This window comes from Hyaena hyaena, unplaced genomic scaffold (genome assembly GCF_003009895.1).
Source record: "Hyaena hyaena isolate Hyena2069 unplaced genomic scaffold, ASM300989v1 scaffold_1723, whole genome shotgun sequence".
Classification (NCBI taxonomy): domain Eukaryota; kingdom Metazoa; phylum Chordata; class Mammalia; order Carnivora; family Hyaenidae; genus Hyaena; species Hyaena hyaena.
The window spans coordinates 80,505-90,567 of record NW_024082355.1 but is presented as its reverse complement, the minus strand read 5'-3'; positions in this window follow the sequence as shown (position 1 = coordinate 90,567).

Genomic DNA, 10,063 nt, shown 5'->3' with positions numbered 1-10,063 from the left:
ATCTCTATTCCTTGTCTTGTTGTTCTTGTTTACACGGGAATGAAGTTAGGCCCTCCCATAGCGTTGCTCATCTAGTGCCAGATGATAATATGCAACCACAATAGTAGGTTAATTAAACTAGCAGTACTCCAGAATAATTTTTAATACCATCTGTTTGGGGAATCATCACAGCTGAACCTTCCAACCTACATACTACATTCACAAAACCTTCACTAATGGGACACATTAAATTTATTTCATAGCCATCCTGTGACATTCACAGAGTAGTTCTGAATAAAATTATGAAAACTGTATGGACCAATGTCTCCTATAAATGATCCCTTCCCACTTAGTGGCCCTCTTTTCTCCTCACTCTATTTTTTATCTTCATTTCTTACAATTATAGAATAATATATATTTATTATAACAAGCAAAAAATAATACAAAAATATATAAATCTTAAAAACATTTATCCATCCCTTTTCATCATGCCAGTCAAATCCTAACTTTATGATAACCCGTATTAACAGTTTAGTGTGTATCCTTCAATTGTTTCCTGACGTTCATGCAAGCATATATTGAAATGTTTAACATCTTTTTTTTTTCTTTACAACTCCTGGGACTCTCATAATCATTCCACAAGCTCCCACTAAAAAATGTCCTCCATTTTTAAAATTTACATGAATGACTAACCACTTAAGGTATTAACCTCCCAATAATAGTTATTGTTAACAGAACAAAAAGCTGTAGATATAAATTAAGTTCTGACATCAGAATTGCAAGCATCAATTAGTGTAAAAAGAAGACTGTGGACAGTTGGATTAGTGAAAGGGGCACTATGTAGGCTTCCTAAATCTCAGAAGTATCTTTGAGTTCTTATCCTTTGTTACATGTTAGGCAGTCTTTAAGCAATTCTTATTCATTAAACATACACAACCTGGAAAGTTTCAGTTTACAGAAAGATGTTGATATAACCTCACATTCACATACATACATAAATATGTACCCAGTTAGTCTTTAATCCATTGCAGAATATACTAGTCCTTGCATGTTGCTGAAGAGCTATACGTGTTCATCAATGAAAAGTGTCTTTGTTGTTTATGCATGACTTTTTATATGAGGACAAACCAGGTGGAAAATAACATGTAATGTATTAAACAATAAAGATGATTATGAAATAATAGAAAATAATGAGGAAAGAATGAGGTAACACAACAGCAATGTTTAGGCAACTCCTCTCACCCCATCTGCCCCAGGTAATATGTGGGAGAAAGGAATGCAGGCAATATCAAGGTTTGCTTTTGTCTGGATCTTTGAAGTTCACACCTGCTTGTTATACCTCTATTCATTGAGCTGTATGGCTTAATTGAAGTACTTACTGGGATTAGAGAAAATATAAACTTTAACTATACTATAATATTAATACATAGTATTAATAGTTTTCCTGTAATAAAATCAGAATTTCAAAATACCATTGGAAAAAAATACTATAATTCTGGAAACTGTAATAGAGACAGTTTAAGTATTGAAATGAAATCTTACCAAATGTCATGGGAACATTGTTTAGAGACTCTCAAGATAGATAATCTTAGATGAGAAATGATTAACATTTCATACATTCCTCTAGGAATATTTTTACTTATATTTCTCTGGAGAAAACACTGAAACCACTTTATGAAACTAATATTATTGTGCCCACATAAAATCAACATGAATGCTTGACATTAAAGGTAGCTGAGTTCACTTTGGTTACTCATGTTTACATTCTAAATACTGAAGCAACATTTCAGCACTGAGAGAATCTGATCTAATTTTGTGAATTGCTTTGTGTATTATTTCTCTAAAATATTGTTACTTGTTTCAACCTTGCATCCATTTTCTTATCCTCCGGGTTTAACACAAATCTATTCTGTTTTAAGGAAACTAGTACAAATCTTAGTCAAATAGGAAAGCCAGTGATGAAGAGAAGAGAAACAGTACAAAAACCCAGGTTTGAGGGATGAAGTAAGATCCAAGACATTAAAAGTGTTCATGATATTAGCAGCTGAGGATTCTGGATACAAGTTGGGATGTAGAACAAAAACCAGAATAGGGTAATAGTTAGTACTGGTGACCAGGAGCATTACAAAAGAGGCAGAAGAAGGATTTTATTGTCTGGCAGCTAACAGTCCTGGGATAGACCTTCAAGGTTAACATAGCTATAAAACTGAATTTCTATGTTAGGTTAGGGCACTATTTGTGAATATCCACTATTAAGCCTTCTTGACCTAGGGGTGCCTGGGTGGCTTAGTCGGTTAAGCGTCCGACTTTCGCTTAGGTCATGATCTCGCGGTTCATGGGTTCGAGCCCCGCGTCAGGCTCTGTGCTGACTCAGAGCCTGGAGCCTGTTTCAGTCTGTGACTCCCTCTCTCTCTGACCCTCCCCTGCTCACGCTGTCTCTCTCTCTCTCTCTCTCCTAGAAATAAATAAAACATTACAACAAACTTTAAAAAAATTTTAAAAAAAAGCTTACTTGACCTAATATTTTACAGTCATTAGCACATTAAAAATTGATTTATTATGTAATCTTTGAAAATGGGGCACAAAATATGTGGTAGAGGTAAAGGTTAGAGCCAGAAGATAAATCAAACATACATAAAGTGAGACCTCTAAGAACTGGTACCTGGGAATTCCTGGGGCAGCATAAGGCAATTGGTATCTTAAAGGACAAAATGCAGACATAATTAAAGTCATCTTCCACTGAGCATAAATATATATCTTACTCAATGCACATAATAATAAATTTTTCTTGAATATTTTTTATTTTTATTTATTTATTTTTTTAAAAATATTTTTATATCATACTTAAAGCAGTAATTTGTTAAGTTGAAGAGAAACATTTTGAGTAGAAGACATATCAGATCCTGGGCTTGTTGTGAATCCAATAATGAAAATAATGAATTATATGAATGCATTTGGGAAACCACTTCTACTTCCTGCTGTATTAATTAGCTTTCACTGTGTTACAAACTCTCCCTAAACTTAATGGCTTACACTATATCATATGGGGCAAATCAGGCCCATGGCTTGTTTTCTTTTTATGTTTCACAACCTAAGAATGGTTTTTACATCTTTAAAGAAATGAAGGGTTTTGTTGTTGTTTTATTTTATTTTTATTTATTTATTTATTTTTTTACAAATAGTTTATTGTTAAATTAGTTTCCACATAACACCCAGTGCTCATCCCCACAATTGCCCTCCTCCATGCCCATCCCCCCCCACATCCATCAGTCCCCAGTTTTTGTCAGCATTCAAGAGTCTCTCATGGTTTGCCTCTCTCCCCTTCCCCCACCATTTCCCCCCTTCTTCTCCCCCTTGTTCCTCAGTTAAGTTCCTCCTAATCCTCCTACACGTGCAAACATATGGTATTTGTCCTTCTCTGCCTGACTTATTTCGCTCAGCATAACACCCTCAAGGTCCATCCATGTTGCTACACATGGCCAGATTTCATTGTTTCTCATTGCCATGTAGTATTCCATGGTATAGATAAACCACATCTTCTTGATCCATTTGTCTTGAATATTTTTTAGAACTGAAAATGGTCTTAACAAAAATCTTGTCAGATTATAAAAGTAATTTGGGAAAATTATATTTTAAAAAACTAAAACAAATTTTCTAATATGTTTTTTTTAAAAGATCAAGCATCAGATTTAAATATATCCTCTTAATTTCAGAACATATCATAAAGGTTTTAAATGCTACTGCAAATTGTTTTCCAAGCAAAACAAATAAAAATATGCACATAATCTAGTATAATTCTGCCTAAAATTAGTGACTTCAGGATTTGAATGAAATATAAAATTTAACCAGAAGATTACATATCCAGTGTCTTTGCACACAAAATTATATTAGCATTATGCTTCACAGGAAATAAAAAAAAACTGTTATTTCCTGATGAAATAGATGTCATTATCTAAATTTTAATTTATTCTGATCCATGGGAGGGAAATGAACACCCAGAGGCCAATGAAGAATTACAACAATTAGAAATGTTAAAGCTTTGACACGGTTATTAGATTTTAGACATTAATGAATGGACCAGTATGATGACGAATATGATTTGTTTAATTTTTGAAGTAAAATAAATATTAATTATATAGACTAATTTTTAAAATTGTTAAATATTTCTAGTTTTTTAAGTTAAAAAGCTTGCATATTTGAATTTACAGTTTCTTAAGTTTAAAATGTTATTTAAAGAAATTCAGCTGTATAGTCTTTAAGGAAAAATAACAAAATAAGTTAACAAGAATTGCAGTTTATTAAGTATAAAAAACTGTATTTATCATACCAAGAAACTACCTTGTCATTCTTAGGATCAGATCACACTGAACAGATCTTAAGTACTTAAAAACAGTTGGTTCTTTTATAAAGGTAAACGTTCATGACACTGCCTTAAGCTATTTGCTTAAAACTCTTCCTCCTCACAGTTGAATCTCAGTAAGCTACAATCTAACCCTTTTTCCCATTATTACAATTAGAGACGTCTAATGTAGTGAAAAGGCACTGAAAGGTAACATGGGAGAAAAACCTCCGTGCAGGTCATTCTTATTAGTAGTTTTCTGTAATGCTTTGGTCACACCACCTAAATCTTCAACTCTAATTATGTTTTTTTTTTTAACATTTATTTATTATTATTGAGAAACAGAGAGAGAGAGACAGAGCATGAGCAGGGGATGGGCAAAGAGAAGGGGAAACATAGAATCTGAAGCAGGCTGCAGGGTCTGAGCTGTCAGCACAGAGCCTGATGCAGGGCTTGAACCCACAAGCTGTGAAATCATGACCTGAGCTGAAGTCAAACGCTTAACCAACTGAGCCACCCTGGTGCCCCTAGTTGTTTTTATCTCTACAGTGGGTGAATTGGGTAACAGACTATTAGGATTCTTCTAGCCTAACTGATAATATACTAATTAATGAAAAATAACTGTGATAGACTGCTACTTGATTTAATACTTTATCATACACTGATGCTTTAATAAATCAACCAAGACAGTTGGTAGTAGATACAATGTAATGTAAGATGTATGCTTAAATTTTAATAGTCATATAATATATTTTAACTACATTTAACTGTCAGCTTTTGTTAGCACTACATAACCCTAAGCTTTTTTCTTTTTCTTTTTAATATCTAAGATAGAGGTTAAAAACAACAACCAATGAGTTAAGCTTCTTCAGTAGTTGATGTTCAGTGTTCTCTGTGTTTGTTGAAAAGAAAGAATACATCATTTTTTAAGTTCGAAAAACTATGATTTAAAAATTTGGATATCTACACATCTAATTTCTTTTTTAAAAATGGAAGATTTAGGAACACAGGTCCACTCATTAGTAGAGAAAAACAAATGTCCCATTGGTAACTGGTTGAGGCCCTTTGATGGGGTGTCTAGTTCAGTCCCCACCCAGTCTCACTTTCTCACTTTGTAGGCTTTGGGCTTTTAAATCTAAGTCTCTCTGTTTCAGAGATTCATCAAGGGACAGATCTGAGTTGTGAGAATAAAATGAGACTTGGTCCTATAGCATTTCTTTGAGGAGAGATATGTCCAGGGTTTTGATCAGAATTCTTGAAATCAGCAACCATGATTATTACCTTTTTCTATTTGCCACTAAGAAACAGATCATCCTAGGAATGTGCCTTCAAAATGTCTTCTCCCAAGTATGTGCAAAAAAAAAAAGGGCGTCCACATATTTTTAAAAATTTGTTGGATAGAATATACACCCAAGCTGTATATAGTTTTGAATTGTAGCTGTAAAAAATTAGCTGTGTGAACAGGAACCAAGAGACAGACTGTGCACTATATTTCCTGCTCATATGTTGTCTCAGCTGTTTTGCACTTTACAGTTTCAGCTGAAGAATGTCCATTTATCACGTAATGCTAATCAGTTATCATTCTACTCTACATTTTGTACAAAACGTTGCTGGGAAGTCTGTTCTGGATTTGATGGATAGCCAGAACGGGACAGCACATAACCAAAAAAGGCATAAATACTCACAGATGTCTGGTCATACAGATGAGTTAAAATCAAAGAAAATTAGAGCTGGATAAGACAGACGTGATCATAGAGCACATCAGGGGATCATAAACTTGCTTTTTCTTCACCTTTCTCATCCAAATGGGCTTTCGTCTCACTAAAATAAATATTCAAACCAGAAGGTCTTTCATTTGTTTCCTTAAACTAGTAGATTTTCCCCCAAATGTAAACCCTGTATCAAGAGGACAAAAAGCAGAAATCCTTTTTATTACCAAAGACTTCCAAAAGCTGTCCAAATCCAAATTAGAGCATATGGTGCAAACTCTCCCCTCTTATATCCTCCAATATTCCTTATTCCACCCCTTCATCCCACTATTGTTCTGTTTGGGAAATCTGTTTATATTCCTTATTTGAGAGCCACTGAATAAAAGTCATTTTTGCTGTGCAGACTAATTGGCTAGCTAAAAATAAAGCAGTAATTTTCCATCAATGGTTTTGTATTTTTGTCAAGCAATATCTGATTATTATAAATGTTTCTCACATGTTAATTTTTAGTGTTGAATATTATTATTTTCATATATTGTTATCTGTGTGTCAGCCTTTTGTTTGTTTATTCCAATGTTGTGCTTTTCATATTGCTTACCAACCATTACTCTTTAGACACTTATAAAAATTATTCCATATTAACTAACTAGACCCAACCAGACCTTATTTCTATAGTTTTATTATTTTTGTCTGTAAAAATAACTAATTATTGTTATTTTCTTTTGTATTCCTTTAAGTAGTAGAAATTTAAAACTAAAGAATGGCTGTTCTTTTTTGTTTTGTTTTGCATACTCACACATGAGGGAGGGGCAGAGAGAGACGGGGACAGAGGATCCAAAGCAGGGGGACAGCAGCGAGCCCCAGGCAGGGCTTGAACTCATGAACCATGAGATCATGACCTGAGCCAAAGTTGAGGCCTCAACTGACTGAGCCACCCAGGCACCCAGGAATGACTGTTCTTTAGATAGAAGATAACAACAGTGTTTTTCTTCTTTGGCATTATCCTTTCACATTGTGGTACTTCAAGATGCAAAGTACATATATTCTACTTGGATATTCTGTCATACAGTTAATTTTCAACACACTCATAAATATAAAGTTGGCATTCTTGAAGTTGTATTGTTTATTCAATTTTTGATTGATTTATACAATATTTAACTAAAAAGAAGATAACTTTAAAGTATTGAACAAATTTGTCTAACAAATGTCAAAAATGTCAAGATTTCAAATCGAGTGATTATGGCAATCCAAGAAAAAGGTTTGAAGATTAGGAAAGTTCTGCAGATTTGAACTTCTCACACTAGATTTTTAAAGGGCAGTCTGGTAACTTCTGCAGACTATTTGTAAAGACCAAGGTAAGTGCTGTGACAGAGAAGTCTCAAAGTAATCATCCACTTCAAATTGATGTCTGCAGAAATAATTTCAGAGAATAGGTTTTCTAATATAAATTTCTCTACATTTTATTTTGATTGGAATTACTAGCAGGAAATTGACTTTAATTTATATATGAGTATGCCTTCTTTCCAAGAAAGAACAATAATATTACATTATTAAAGAAGAAAAAAAGGTGCCACTCCTCAAAATGTAGCAGCCCACCCCTCACATATATGGCCACTAATTCTATTTCCATTTTTAATAGAATTGTACAGTTGTTGCCAATACATATACTAAATGAGTTAGCAAATAAAAACCACTCCCTTTTCTTTAAATTCAAATATCTAATGAAGATAAAGGGAAAATTATAAATTATAAAATGTTGATGGCACATTCTACTTGGTAATAGCAAATGATAAACATAGCAAATGAAAAGAACCATATAAAAATCTAAATAATCAAAAAATTATGAATTTTAGGCTCATCTTTTCAAAATTTAAAGTAGTCATTTGGTGATTTACATATAACTCTAAGACATAGAATACTTCATTTATCCATTTAAAATTTTTATTTATTCAATACACAATTATTGAGTAACTCTATGTCTAAAGTATTTCACTAACATGTTAAAACATGTTATTAGGACCTAGATCCTAGAGTCAAGGCAAATTATTTTAGCTCGATTTAAAGCCACAGAGAATATATCTTATTGTTCCCTGTTTGAGAAAAAGTAGGTTTGGAGCAATCAATATATAAACTTAAGATCAGTATTAAATCACTAGTCCTGGACATGTGACCAATAAAGGCTAGCAACACAATTTCTTATGCAGAAAGGAGTGCAGTTAATTTCATTTCTCAAAACTTAGAGGAAAAATAGACATCCTCAATGCTCATAATAATGGTTTTTACTGTTTTGACAAACATATTAAATGTATTAATTCACCATTAATTTTGTTCACAAATGTTTATAGAATACCTAAAATATGGCAGGTTTCATTGCTAACTGTGGGAAATAAGTATAAAGATCCAACAAACTAGAAAGAAAGACAGAAAACAGGCAGTTTTAATATAAGGTGATGAATTAAGGGAGGCATCCCACAGAAGACGGAGGGGAGGAGCCATGCTTAGAGACTTCATGATTTATCCTGAATGCAATAGGAAGGCACTGAGGGTATATAAGCTGAGAATAAATTTAATATATTTTGTACTTTTAAAAGGTCACTCTTAAAGTTTTTAAAAAAATGGAAAATATAATAGAAAAACATAAGGCTAGATGCAAAAAGACCAGTTGAAGATTCTTTCCAGAAACAAGATAAAAAAGAATTAGGGTCTGGAACTAAGTCCATGACTATAAGGATGGAAAGAAGTGATTTGATAGGTAGTGAACCAAAAGAGATAGAAAAGATATGATAAAGTGATCGATTTGACGTTAAGATCAGTGAGGAGATTATAGCTGACATTGAGGAATCTGCACATGATCCAAATTCACCATATGCAAGACTCATTCATTTACATGTATATTCATCACATATATTTATAATTTCTACCAAATTTCTATACCCAAAATTATCTTACTAATTTGATATATATTTTATTCCCACTCCCAAATTCAGATATTGGCCTTCATTTATGCTTTCATTCAGCTATTAACTTGTAAAGCATTTATTAAGAATTTTCTGAGTACTTCACACTGTATTAAGATAAATAGGATATAACCAGTTGAAAAGAGAGAAGAATGGAGGGAAAAGCATGTGCAATTGTGACTAGAGGGGGCCACATGTGCAATGAACTAAAATAAGGTTGTAGATTAGAACTGAAATTCAAAGGAACTATGTTGCAGAAAAGAGCTGCTTGAGAGATTATCCTTAAATCTATATTCAATATATTAATTACTATTAATCTAATAAAAACTGGTAAACTTCAAAGAATTTTAAACAGAGGAAGAATAGTAGTCCCATTACTATATTTGTGTTTTGAAAAGGTTATTCTGACTGTGGTGTGAAAAAATGAATTTGCGTTATTAAGCATATAAATAAGAGAGTGCTTTTTAGGAGATATATTTAACGGTAATTAACAAGAGGATGATGAAGTGAAAGATATGGAGGGAAATATATATATATTTCATATATATGAGATAAATATATATTACATATATATATTTCATATATATGAGATAAATATATATTTCATATATATATATATGAGATAAAAGCTAGAAAGCTTGGGAAACTAGTAAAAGGAGGGACAAGGGGAGTATCTAGATTTCTATATTTTTCTGTGGATAAAAGTGCCATTCATTGAGTAGATAACATTAGAAGGAAGCAGTTTCATTTGGGGAGATGAAACTTCATATTTTTAAGGTTCCTTTGAAATCTACAATATGAAAAGTCTTGTAAGGCAGTTGGATATACAATATGTTCCAAATAGATTGGTATGTTGGACCTGAAAAAGATAAGTGATTCTATTTTCTCTGTACAGTTGAAGATAATGGAGCAAGAATGGAGCAGAAAACAAAGGAAGTTGGAGTTTGTGAAGGGTAAAAAAATAAGAAAGAGCACGTGCCAGAAAGAGTATGAGCAGGGACGGGTCAGAGAAAGAGGAAGACCCAGAATCTGAAGCAGGCTCCAGGCTCTGAGCTGTCAGCCGGAGCCCAAAGCAGGGC